The sequence below is a fragment of the Carassius gibelio genome, chromosome B24 (genome assembly GCF_023724105.1).
Source record: "Carassius gibelio isolate Cgi1373 ecotype wild population from Czech Republic chromosome B24, carGib1.2-hapl.c, whole genome shotgun sequence".
NCBI classification, from domain to species: Eukaryota; Metazoa; Chordata; class Actinopteri; order Cypriniformes; family Cyprinidae; genus Carassius; species Carassius gibelio.
Window position 1 is genome coordinate 9,652,652 of NC_068419.1, and position 13,241 is coordinate 9,665,892.

The window sequence follows — 13,241 nt, forward strand, 5'->3', positions numbered from 1 at the left end:
ACACAGTCTCATAACCATGGCCCAGTTCGGCCAGCCTACCGCTGTGTGAATGGCAAAAACAGGTCAGCAGGGCTGCTCAAATTAGAACCTCATATGGACTCAGGTAAGTTTTTTAGGCTTTTGATTTGTGCTGGGTCGACCTTCATCAGATTACACACCATATTTCATTTGACATGTTTTCAGCCTTAAACATGATGTTGTCAGTAAATTAGACTAATTGGAATTTTCGTGATTTGGCACAAAACAACCAAGCAATAAAACTTTACAGAGCAATGAAGATCATAATTCACTATTAGAACAATGCTGGAATCTTTAGAGGTTTGTGCATTCGATTAAAGGTTTGTACTAAAGGAGGTGAGAAGTGCAATTTATGTGTTGATTGTTGGCTGGAAATGGGCCTCGTGGACCTAGTCGACCAGCTAATTCACCCAATCAGCAAAACCTAAATGAATTCCTGCCAGTCAGCAATTGTTTATGACCATATTCTCTGGTTAATATGCAGTATGTGCAAAATTAGTTTTTTGCAACATCAGTCAAAAGTAAATGAATGCCCTTACCGCCATGTGTTTCCAATCCAGTTTTATTTAGTGAAAAATGATTACTTTTATTCATCAGGGGTGCATAAAATGTATTAAAAGTGACAGTAAAGACATTGGTAACACTTAATGATACTTTCATTAATAAATCATTAACATTACATAAATTCTTAACAGAAATAATAACATTATATAATGCTTAACAGTTCATTAGTTCATATATTCACATACTGTAGCTAGAAATATGAGATAATATTGTTTACTTGTACTAATAAAACATTACTGCATGATTAACAGATCAGTATTTAATGTAAACTAAAATGCTTACAAATGTCATTAAACTTTCAATTCATAAAATCATGCACAGTTTAAAGATCTTATAATGATTCTGACAGATGGTTTACAATGTATTTAGCTGTTTGAATATATATGATCTGTTAAGCATTGTATGCTTGTTAATGATTTATTAATGAAAGTTATTTTGAATGGTAGTTTTTTTTCTAACCATGTGGGTGTTTTTGTAGATTATTGCATAGATCTTCATTTAAATGTCTTCTCATCTTTTAGACTGCTTCAGCGTTACATTATGCACAAAAGACAAACAGTCACAGGGGTCACATCCAAGACGTTTGGTAGAAACAACTGCACATATATTCATATCCTAGTTTTTCCTTGTGAGCTCAAATATACTGTAGGTCACTCTGTGCTAGTTTATTTACAGAATTAATAAAGAAGATCTAATTTCAGTCCTTAATATCAAATGACAGGAGACAGAACAACTCTTTACACAAAACCTGACATTTTATTGTCTGTCAAAGTTCTCCATAGGATCCAAAGCCTGAATTACTGTATATGTACTTGAAATTATGTGGAGGTAAATTGGAGCCATCAGTCACCAAAGATACTAATATCTGCTGAACTTCAAGCTGAATTGTAAGACTGAAAAATTTTGTCCATGTCTCACAGAATTTGATTGACTTCATTAAAAACTCAGTTTATTTTTTCTTCTTCTTTTTTTTTTTTGTGTGTGTGCATGTGTGATTATTTCTCAATTTTAATCAAGTATTATATTTTATTGTCCGTTAAGATGGACGATTTGGATAAAATGTCTCCCTCATAAATATGCATTACTGAGACCTTTATTAAAATAATAGGAAAAGGAAAAATAATAATTTTAAACTCCCTTGTGAAGTTATTTCAATTAAGCCTGATCAATCTTCCTTAGCTGTTATTAAATCATTTTTTTCAACGGCCACATGGACAATTAATTAGGTAAATTCATAGGAGATTAAACTCTCCAGATACACACTATATATATATATATTCCAAGTGCATAATGATTTCTAGTGTTACTGGAAATACTGACAAGTATGACTAGAAAGATTTTATTTTTTTCAAATGTTTGAACTGCAACCATTTATAGTTTCCAAATGTCCCATGCAATAAATTGTCAGAGATGGTGTCCCAGCGCAGTGAACAGGAATGTATTTATGTATTTGGTAACATCTCTGATATGTATTTTACTAGCATACTGAACCTATTATGATTTATATGGTGTTTTCAAGCAGCGTTTTACAAAGAAAATGATGTTCAGTCGCATTACATAAGAGGGTGCTTTTATTAACTGTGTCCTACATGGCAAAGCATGATTGATAGTGGTAACAATACATGCTTAATAAATATACAGTGTCTGGATTTATGATGACATTTTGGATGGGTTGTGCTCGATTGTTTTTGTAAATCTGGAATATGAGAGTCCAGTGAGCTGAAAAGATATAGTGAGAAAACCCCTGATTATAAAGGTTTGTTGCTGGTGTACAAACATATGGAGCACCATATGGTCAAATATGTGTTGGTGCGCATTTAACAATAGAAAATATTACTATAAAAACAAAACAGTAGTATTTGTAGTGAAACTAAAATACTGCTATTATAAACCTAAAAACGAAGCAGTAGTGAATGTTTTCTGCCTGGAGCTTGAAAATGGAAATTTATTGGTCAGATATGGACACCTTGTGTATAGCAGCAACACGTTCACACACAACTTTTTTGACATCCAGCATTATCTGTGAAGTTGTTGCATAATTGGTCTGCATACTTCAAAAGGTTATATGAATAATACTTAATCCTTGGAAAATACATTTTTATGCACCGATATAACTGCCAAGCTAAGTTGGTTTTGTGCTAGATAAGGAAATATTTAATGTTTGGAGATTTGCATGTTTCAGATTTCACGCTCTGGATCAGTGCGGCATATCTTTAAGTGTGTGAATCAAGCATATATACTGTACTGTAATCCTCATAGAGACTGTATGTTATGAGGGAGAACTCTATGCAAATGGATGCATTAACCCTCTGTTCGCATTTAAAGTTTACTGCTTTGTTTATCATACACCTCCACCTGTCCCGTAAGGTCATATCTTGTGTTCCCAGATCCATTGTTCAGGTTTGAAATGCACTGCTGTATATCAGACTCATCATCTCAGTGCAATGAGGGTAATATGCATTTCAATGCATGTAAATATAAACCAATGTACAAGATGACCCAATTGCTGATAAGAAGGTTATTGTGTTTATTCTACATATTTCCAGGCTGAAATGGAATGGTGGTGTGCTTATGGCATTACGGCTGCAGCGCATAGAGAAATAATAATGTCATCTGACTGTTTTGTTTTTTACTATTCAGAGATACAACATTAATAGCTCTATAAATTAGATTTCGATTTGTTTGTTTTTCGTAGTGGCCTGTTATGCATGAATCTAGTGGACAGGACAACGACTAAAAGATTAAAATACTCTGCACTGGGATGAAAAACAAATCATGAATATTTCATTATGCTCTAGACCAGGGGTTTTAAAGGTCTTGATGCCATGGAAGCCCAAATATGATCCTCCTTTCTAAGATATTTTAGATGTTTCTGAAATATCTTGTTGACATTTTTTTTTTTGCCTTATTAGAGGACTATCAGAAATTCAAGCTTCTAATTTAATATCATTTAAAGTGATTAAAAATTGTAAAACATATTTAAGTCAACACATTAACTTTGCCAGCCCTTTACAATGTGTTGAACATTACTTGATTCACCTGTATTTTTATATGTAATAAATACATTTACTGATTAATTAGTAAAACATTTTTATTATTCTATTTTTCTAAATTGAATTTATGCTTAATTTTATTGCATTTATTTTTATTCAATTTTTTAAATATATTTTTTATAGGTCCATTTAATTTAATTGTATTTCATTTAATTTAACTTTTTATTTGACTGTTTTGTTTTGTAAGACCACAAGTGGATGCTAGGGTCTCCACAGAAAATACCATCAAATAAAACAAATATCTAAATAAATAAAACCAGCCAGGCAAACAAATGAACAAACAAAAAAAATAAAAATAATAACTTGTCCTAGTTCTCAACATGTGGATTGAAACCGAAAAATCCTTTGCAAATCTATTCTGATAGGCTCAAATGAAATATTAGGCAGGTTGAACAAAATGCATGATAAAATGAAATCCAACCAGGGCTATTAACACAGATTCTCTTGAAATGTGAATAAAACCGGATTGTGCTGGCCACAATGTATTTTGTGCACATTTATTGACTGCAGAGAGCTTTAACCTATTAAAATTCAATTTTGTACAATAAAAAGATTTGGTAAAGTGTTGGATAAATGTAAAATCTGGGTCCTGAAGCTACACCAGCTGAGATCCATGGATTGAAAATGGACCAACGTTCACTTGTTGCTTGAAGGCTTGAATGAATGAGCGAATGGGAGTAGAACAGAGGAGGATGAGTGCTGGGAGTGAATATTTGGAAGTCCGGGTGAGTATGCTGTGGGCGGTTAGATGAGGAAAAAGAAAAGCAAAACTGGGTGGGTGTTGTGGAGAAATAGCTAGGGTGGGTTTATTGTGACAGCGGCCTGTCAATGATGGTTTTAGTGGAGACAGGTAGAGTTGTGCAGGCAAAATAAAGTGATGCACCGGCGCACCTGGGCAGGGACCGTGGGTATGGATGAGAGGGAAACTCTGTCTCTCCTATCTGACAACTGCCCCGCACGGCTCTGGAGGAGGAGATGGGAGGGAGGAAGAAAGCATCCTGGTGTCACTCTTTTATGGAGATGTTTCCCTCCAACAGAGCGAGCGTAGCCTAGCGTGACTGTTTGCACGGTGTGCATTGAAGCTGCTTTGACTTGGCGGCTCAAGTGCGGACCTGGAGTTTGCTGACAAGCTGCTTGATTGGACCAGAAACGAAAAGGTATCAAGCAATGCAGAGCCGAGAGACATCACCTTGACTGGAGTGAAGTCAAACTGTATAAAACCGGGGATGTTGGATGGAGAGGGATGTTAGATGTGTATAGCTGAAGAGCAGTATTTTTAAATGTCTTTTGTCATTTATGTTGTGCTTTTTGTATTTTTTTAAATACACTTTTTTTTTTTTATGTGTTTAATACAAAAGTGTGTGTGTGTTTGAGACATTGTGCTGCTGTGAACAAAGTTTTGTGAAAACAGTTTAACTAAGAAATCAGTAAACATTATAGAAAGTAAAAAATGAATACACAAACAAAAATGCATATAAAAATAAAAATTAATACACATTAGAATGTACAGTTCAAATAAAAAAATCTAATTGGATCTAACATTCATGTACAAAATCAAACTTCCAAAATCGTATATATTGATAGTATCACATGTAATATGCCACAAAACTGTTATAGTGTAGATGCAAATATAAAAAATAACAAAAAACTTTTTTTTTTTTTTTTTTTTTATTGCAACCCTGCATATGCATATGCCTATATCTTATGTCATATCTTTCAGGTCAAGGGGTTTTAATAATTGAAATAAATAATTTTATACAAACACACACACACACACACACATGTTTACTTTGATTATATATATTTATATATGCATCTAACAATATAATGTGTATATACTGTACATACCAAATTTAATAAATGTTATTGCAATTTTTACATCACAACACACACACACACATCAGCCGTTTCTATAGTTTTTGTCACATGATCTTTCAAAAATCACTTTTCATCAATGGAATGCATTCTTGCTAACTAAAAGTAATTCTTTTTCATGCAACAAGAATGAGTGTGTGTGTATATATAGGAAATTTCCTTTTATGTTTTTTATTCATTTGTCTATAAATATGTAATTTATCATTCAGCATCATTATAGTGTGAAATTGAGAATGTTGGAGAGGGTTGATTCTGTTTTATTCTCAAGTGTCCTGCTCTGCTGCCAAGTTTAGCTCATAGGCTGCTTCTTATCTAAGCTGGAAGACTGAAATACCAGGCCTCACCAATCAGCTTGAGCAGCCGGCTCGGAAATAGACCACATGTCAGAGGAACTGCAATTATATGTCTGATGCCCTTGGCAAAAAAATACAGTGATAAACAGCATTTTATGTGACCAGACTGCTTTGGTAAAAAGTGTTGACAAAGCTATCATTTCACCCCTAGTTTGTCACACTTTTTCTCCTGTGGGTAATTGTAGCTCTTTGCAGGGTGATGTGTGACTCTTTCTAGAATCTGCTCTCGTTGTTTGGATTGTTGTGGTTTGTTTATTTGTTGCATGCGGGTGCTTGGCTGGCTTCCTGCAGCATTAACACAGGGACGGAACTCACAAGCCGCGTGGGAAGGAGGGCAGTGTGGCTGCCAGACTTCCTGCCCAGAACCAACGCTACGACATGCGCAATATGCAGGGAAATGACTGGGAGTAGGAGGAAGACAATGAGAGACGGAGTAAAATGGTGCAGATTTCCCCCGACACTTTCAGCCCACTCCTTTGGGTTTCCATGGTCAGGATGGCTTTTCTGAGAGAAACGTGGAGACATCCATTGATTTTTGGGCTGCTTTCCAAGACTCTTGAGCAATGCATTTAATATACTATTCCTTTAATGCGATATAAAATCAAAATAGACTCTGGTTACTGTAGCTACTAATAAATATTCTTAGTGTTTTTAGAAAATCAGTGCATACTATTCTAAAGGCAAACAAAGTTCCTCATCTTAGGCGCTGTCCACACGGAGACGGAGTTTACCCCAATCCGATCTTTTTGTTCCTCGTCTCAAGAAATATCTGCGTCCACACGAAACCGCATAATGATGTAGTATACATGCCAGACCAGTATGTGGCGCTGTAATTCTGCCACAGAGATCCACTAAAAACAGAGAAGAAGACTTGGACTATGCTTATAAACCTTGCGCGTGGTACACAAACGAACATGGAACAATACATTTATTAATCAGTGTTAATGTTAGTTAATAAAAAGACAATCGTTCAGTGTTTGTTCATGTTTTTGTTGCTGGGGGAGACGTGGGCTGATGACGTCATCGTTTCAGAAAATATACGGATTAGCCGTCCAGACGAAAACGCAAAGATGGCGTTTTCAAATTTATCCACTCTGGGACCCGGTTTCAAAAAATAGCGGTTTCACCTTGCGAAAACGCCGGATCCGTGTGGACGAAACGCCTATCCGATAAAAAATTTGTGCGTATTCACAGAAACGCTTCTCCGTGTGGACGGGGCCTTAGTCTCTTAGCTCTTTGCGGAGTTTTATTGATTTATTGATTGATTGATTTAGTATCTTGTGTCACTAAGACGTGCATGGAGACAAACTTCATGTTCTCTCAGATGGACAGATAGATAGATAGATAGATAGATTCTTTCTTTCATTTATGTATTATTCATTCATTAGTTCGTTTGTTTGTTCTTTTCTTTCATACTAGCATAAGTATAATTGTTTGGAAAAAAAAACTTTTTGTCCACACATTTTATTTTTTGATAGTGTACTTTCAAACTGGTATTCCACAAAATGTCTTTGTATCTTTGATAAAGTAATTTGCATGATTGCCCCAGCTGGAAATCTTAATGTTGACTCTACAAGAGCTAACACCATGATATAGTTGTAGCTTTGAATTCTAGAAGAGGCAATAAAGAGTCTTCCCGATGGATATGTAATGTGACAGGTGGGCGTTGAGTTATTGTCTTGGTGGAGTGTCAATAATAAAGGTAGGCAGAGCATCATATTGACCTGTCATATTGAGAATATATGATATTTTGTCGCAGGACAGAAATGACAATAAACCCACTTTACTTAACTCCAGAAGACATATACCAGAAGCCTTGTCTCTCGCATAAGCCCGCCGCCCATGTTCCAGCGTATTCTAGCTTTTTTCCAGCCAGGTTGGGCCTTCAGACAGAGGATAGATAACAACTCCAAGGCTCAATCAGTTCCTATTCACTGGCCTGCCAAACTGCTCTCGGGTTCAGGCTGGAGCTACAGAGGCTTGTTTGCCAGTAAAAGCTCCAAGCGCTGATGAGACAGAGGCACACCGACAGTTACAACCTGGCAGCCTTGTTTTAGCCAGGGTGACAACGGGTCTGTCTGCACCTTCTGTCAAATTTTCCAGCCCCTCTCCCTGTTTCTCAGTCTCATTTTCGCCTTTTCTGTCTCTCCATGTGTGGCTTTTTCTTCTGAGGCTCTCTTTTTTTGCTTGTCACGCTATGAAGCCACATCAGTTTCTAAAGTTTAAAATTGTTTAACTAATCAGTCTTGATTGTCTTGTCAACCTTGTCTTTTTAGATTCATCCTTAAAAAGTTATTTCCTTATTTCTCTCTCATACTGTATATACCCCATTAAACTGACAATATGAGGTTGACGAGTGTGTTTTAAATAAATGATCTCCGGTCTCTTGGCTTTCCCTGAACATGGTTGGAGTTATTTGGGTGGGAGTGCTGATGGATGTATGTTGTCAGTCTGCATTCATAATGAGGCATCAAGCAGCTTGTTAGATGCAATCAGTAACTGTGGCCCGTGAACCTCATTCGATCTGCTGTCATGTAGCTTGTTGCATCATCTGAGACCCCTATTGTGAGAGATGGTGGGAGATGATCATTTTTATAATGGCTTGCTCCCTGCGTCCATTTACAGATAAAGAAAAGCCACTTAGCAACAGGTTAGCTCTTGGTCTAGTATAGAAAGTTAACAACATTTTGTTTTCTGAATAAAGAGTGTTTTGACAGTCTATCTGTCTGAAAAGACAGTCTATCTGTTTTGGCTGGTTAGGTAATGATTAACCTAGTCAAGTGCTAATTTTTCAAATAAGATGAAAGTATTTTACCAAACATTTCTTTTAAAAATATATAAAAACGGTGAGCTTGTGTGTAGCTAAATGAATGATTATTAGATCAGATCGCTTTAAAGAAGCCACACCAAGCCTGTAAGTGTTTCAATAGATCGGTTGTATCTTTTATCCTTGTGTTTACACTCTGAAATGACCTTTTAGAGTGTGGCCTAATTGGATAAAGTGCGTTTTAGTCCTAATGTATGAGAAAAGAGAACTGTTTACAGAATAAGGTCGAGACAGGGCAACCCACTCCAGAGGGCCTTAAGAGATATTTAACTGCACCATTTACCCACTCTCATACTGTACCCAGAGTCTGGAAGATGGTAGCATCACCTTTACCATGGCAAACCACAGTGAATGAAATGAGCTATATCATTGAAAAATGCGACAACGCATTACCCAGCAGCACATTTGTTTGCATGGAAAAAAATCTGCCTAGCCAAGATGGAAAAGGAGGTGTCAAAAACAGCTAGACAGCTGCAGGCATTAGGAGAAACTCTAGCTCAAGTGTACAATACTTGTGTTAAAGCAATAGTTCATTCCTAAATGAATAATTTGCTCAGCCTGATGTCCTTCCAAACCTGAATAAATTTGTTTTGTTGACACAAAAGGAGATATTTTGAATCACTGTTTTACATAAAAATGCAATGAATAGAGGCTGCAACTATTACATTTTCTAAAAAGACAAAAAATTACCATAAAATGCCTTAAAAGTACTTCATATGTATGTAATATCCCAAGATGATGGCTTAATAATAACAAAATCCTCAACTTCAGTGAGTTGTTATGATTGAAACGGAATAAAATGCATCACTGAGTCAAACTTAAGAACTTGATAAGACGGATTCTCTTACAAATCATTTAGATTTTAAAAATGGGATCAAATGATTCACTGCAAAAGATTGATTCGTTCTTGAATCAGATGTTTCTAGTTCTCTTAAAAGCTTCTCTCAAGAGAGCTAGGAGGATATAGAGGAGCTTGATCGTCCCAAACCTTATTCATTTTCATTATAATGGTAGTCCATTATCATATCATATTTATATCATACTGAATATCAATACATAAATCAATTTTTAAATGGACTGTTTCCTTAATGTACTGTTTATTAACATCACGTTTATATATTAATACATTTGTAATAACATAATACAATTTATAATTGAAAAATAATTGAATAATGGTTTAAAGTGTAGTTAAGTAAAACAATAAAATAGTAAATATAAAAAGAACAAAAAATGTGTCAATCAATAAAAAAAAAAAAAAAAGATCTTCACTAAAACTGGAGTTTTGAGGGTATTTGGAGAACAATTGCAGATGTAGAGTAGGTTGAGAGTAGGCTGAGATATCCTAATTATAGTTAATGAGACAATAAGTATTTTAAATCAGATATTTTGTTGCGTTATAACCTTTTCTGGTACAGAACATCCCTGTGGTGACATTTAGTTGTTTGTTTATCTTTTTACCCAGGCTTCCTTCAGGGCACGTTTGACTTCAGTACTCAAGAGGATAAAGACTAAGGCGGTTCATTCTGCAAACTGAGCCAATCTTTCTTTTGACCAGCTGAAGAGAGATGACAGGAAGGGAAGAGCCAGTCAGTTCGGTCTTCCAATTAGCACACAATTTGTGGCAGATATTTTGTTCACCATAGACCTTAGAGTAGCACCATATGAAATTTTTGACATTAATAAAATGAGGTTGTGAGAGGGATAGAAGTACAGTGCGGTCAGTGGATTTGTACTGCACTTTAACATCATGCCAATACTAGTTCAGCTGACAAAAGATTTTTCAAAAAACTTTAAGTATACAAAAACTCCTTAAAGCAGTCTTGAAAGTTGAATTTAGAAAATGATGATATACTAACTTTATACAGTGCATATACCTCTTTTAATGAGTTGTGCATAAGTATGCAATTTAAGATGCACCCTATGTTTTTTTAAGATGCACCTTATGTTTTAATTTGCATGAAATTTATTATGGCATCTATCCTGACTAAAGTTTATCCCAACTAACAGGGAAAATTCTCAGAACTTTGGAAAGGATGTACTGGAAAGTTTCTTCCAGGAATGTTAATAGAACCTCTTGTTTGTTCAAACTTATTTTTAAACGTTTTGACTTAATGGTTTTAGACATTCCCATAATGTTTGCTAAACTATGCAGTTGTCATGGGATGCTGTGCTCTTAAGGAGGCACACGGTGCAAGAGTAGGCAAATAACAGTCTTTTAATTATAATCCTCAAAGCAAACAAGGAATCAAGCTGGGGTAGCACAACATGAAAATCAAAATAATAGCAGAAAAAGGACCAGTGGAAGAACAGAGAACTTAAGTACTAGAAAATGTAATTGGGAGAACTGAAACAGGTGTGCAGATAATTAATCAAAAACCATGGAAACAAACAAGATAGGAGAAAGTAAACACAGAAAACTAAACCAAAACAGATCATACTGAGTGTAGCACCTATGTACAACACATCTCGGCACACTGTATCGGTCAAGTGGTTGCTTTTGCCTGAACTTATGACTTATTTCTACAAGTCTTTTATTCCTGTAAGTGCATTGAAGAGGCTTTTAGGTGAATTATGTGAGCATGTGTGAAGGCAAGAGTGTAGGAAGGTAAACAAATGTGGAAATGGTGGTTTAAGGAGGCATAATCTGATTTCCAGAACGTCAGGCGGAGGCACGCTGTCGTGTTAGATGAGGCTAGTCATCTTTATTAACAGGGGAACAAAGTTGGCAGGCTCGGCCGCAGCCGCCACCCAGTGTGACAAAATATCCAGAGATTGTCCTGCATAACCATTTATCTTCATCTGAGTCCAGCTAATGCTCAGCACAGTTATTATTTGGAATCTCTTTCTAATCAATACAGATTCTTCATAGGTTGCATCAATCATGTGTTTGCACATCTTGACATTTGCTCATTTTCTACTGTAAATAGACAATGGAGGTTTATGAGGTAACTCAGGCATGACTAAAAATGTCTGACTAGGTGCTTTTGGTGGATTTCACTTTTATAAATCTAAAATGTGTTGATTTCTTGTCCTATTAATAGGATTTCTTGTCCTATTAAAACAGATTTGGAGAAATTCAGCATTACTTCACTTGTTCAATAATGGATCCTCTGTAGTGAATGGGTGCCGTCAGAAAGAGGGTCCAAACAACTGATAAAAATATCACAATAATCATTACACCAATCCATCAATTTACTTTGTGAAGTGAAAAATTAGCAAGAAAAAAATCCATTATTAAGGCATTTTATCTTTTTTTTATCTTTTAATTAAATTATTCCATAATCCATAGAACCCCTATTCCTAGTGAAAATATTCAGCCCCTCTTGTCCTCTCACATCACAATCCACCGATATATTTGTTTAGATCAGTTTGGACAGTTTTTGCTTGTAAACGGTGTGTCACGATAAGGGGTTTTGTCTTTGTTCTCTGCGGACTACATTTCCCATAAGCCCCTGCCTAGGAACTCATTATTGCACCACACCTGTTTCCTATCAGGGACACTATAAAGGTTGTACACATCCACACACACTTGGCTGATTAATGTTTAACCTGTACCCTCTTCCTAGTCTCTGTGTTTCCTTGCCTTGCCTTGCCTTGCCTTGCACTCAAAAAAATGACTCTTTAAACTTACTTAAGTCAATTATGGACAGTGGTTCCACACAACCAAATTGTGTTTTGATAACATTAATGGAATTTTTTGAATCTATGCAAACTCCTTGTGTTGTGACAACACAACTGAATGAGGTAGAATCTATGTGAAATAGTAATGTTCAACCAACTCAATTTATTGACTTTGCTTCAACTTAAACTGGTTAAGTTAACTCAACATGTTTTGGTTTATTACAATCTAGCCAAATTTGTTTCACTCTATCAACATAAGGAGGTTTGTTTCAAATTACTCATTTCAATTATGGACAGTGGTTCCACACAATTAGTTCTAGTTACTTTAACACAATATTTTCTTTTTGAAGTTACTCCCTTCAACAAAGCATTTTTTGTATGTTTTGTCTTGTAATGAGACAAAAGACAAGATGTCACAAATGATCAAAGTGTATTTGTTAAACAAGCAATAAATAATTACACACAGTAAAATACAGTTTAAACCACAAAATTACACAAAATAGCAAATACAATTCTAATTGGCATTCATGGGCAACCAATCAAACCTTATTCCAGGAACAGGAAGTGGCTCCAGAAATAACTTCTTCAGTATTCCAAATGTGTACCTGAGTTCAGGAGGGTTGCTCAAGTTCAGTCCATAAATCAGTCCCAGTAACATGGTTTTACAGACTGTAAACTGCTATAGGTCCTGAAGAACTTTATCCTTTAAAACTCCAACTTCTGCTGGACTGTCTTCAATGATGCAGCTTCAAATAGATTCCCATGAGTCTTCTGGATCACCTCCTGACTGCTGGCAACGTCTGTATCCTAGAAGTATTTAAAAGCATGGAGAACTCAAATTATTGTGTATTAACTTTAACAAATAATTTATTAACCTTGAACTCACCATATACTCCATACTGCTAGGGTCTTCATTTGGATACTTCAATT

General features: G+C 35.6%; 1 protein-coding gene across 2 annotated transcripts in view; it reads left to right on the forward strand.

Moving 5' to 3' along the window:
• Window positions 1-13,241, forward strand: part of LOC128013669 (catenin delta-2-like) — a 275,599-nt gene that overhangs the window by 12,043 nt on the left and 250,315 nt on the right. The gene's annotated exons all lie outside the window — the stretch shown is intronic.